Genomic DNA, 1,099 nt, shown 5'->3' with positions numbered 1-1,099 from the left:
AGTGGATAAAAGGCTATAATTTACAACTAGCCCTAACCTGAGATCGGGGAGGTACATATACACAGTAAAAACAAATTAGTGAAGGTCACTACTAAATGTAGTGAACATCACTACCAATGTTTGCCACAATACTCACTATTTTTGTGTAGTGACGTTCACTACCAATTTTGTAGTGAAGGTCACTACAAAAGTAGTGAACGTCATTACAAAAGTAGTGAACGTCACTACACAAAAATAGTGAGCATTGCATGTGGCAGAAATTAGTAGTGGCCTTCACTAGTTCGTTTTTACTGCATGTGCATAGTGTTTACAGTAAGTACTTTTTGTGATGTATGTATTGCCATGCATGATTGCACAAACAGTTAAAGTAAAGAGAGGCCTTAATTGTGTGACAACTGACAAAGTGCCAGTGGATTATATAGGGGATTTCTGGCTATATAACTGCTGAGGTCTGAGGCATACTACCCCATGGAAAATGTTGAAATGTAAGTGTGCCAAGATTGAATCTGGAAGCAATTTTAGAGAAATGATTGAGATCTGGAAGTAATTAGCAGACTTGCAAATTTTAAAAATAAGCACTACATGCATGTATATATATAATATAATTATGCATGTACACGCAAGCCTTGTTTATTGGAGTTTAAGGCAATTTTATTTTATAGTGGACTAACTATACATGTAAGAAATTAAAACTAGCTGGATTATAAAGGCCAAAGAGTAGACCATGGAATAGAATTTTTTTTGAAAATGGCTATCTCTGACAAGATTGGATCTTGCGGTATACTTTTAGTCAAATTCCTGAAGTAAAAAAGAGTTAGTTATAAGATGTAGTCTATACAGCACATAAATATATAACTTTGAGTCTACACTTTTCTGTGGTGAAGCTGGTTGTTTTGCCTAAAATTTACAACTAGCCCAATCACTATTTACAACTATATGACTATAACCAAAAGTGATTTAGCTACAACTAGCCCCCTTTTTAGCCCCTGCTCTAAAATGTTTTTCAACATCAAAATAACAACAAAAAGTGCATTAATTAATTGAGCTCACCTCGGACTAGTGCAATCAGGGTGTGTAGCACTAATTTGTGTAAAACTTG

This window comes from Dysidea avara, chromosome 3 (genome assembly GCF_963678975.1).
Source record: "Dysidea avara chromosome 3, odDysAvar1.4, whole genome shotgun sequence".
Classification (NCBI taxonomy): Eukaryota; Metazoa; Porifera; class Demospongiae; order Dictyoceratida; family Dysideidae; genus Dysidea; species Dysidea avara.
Note: the sequence above shows the minus strand (reverse complement) of the source record.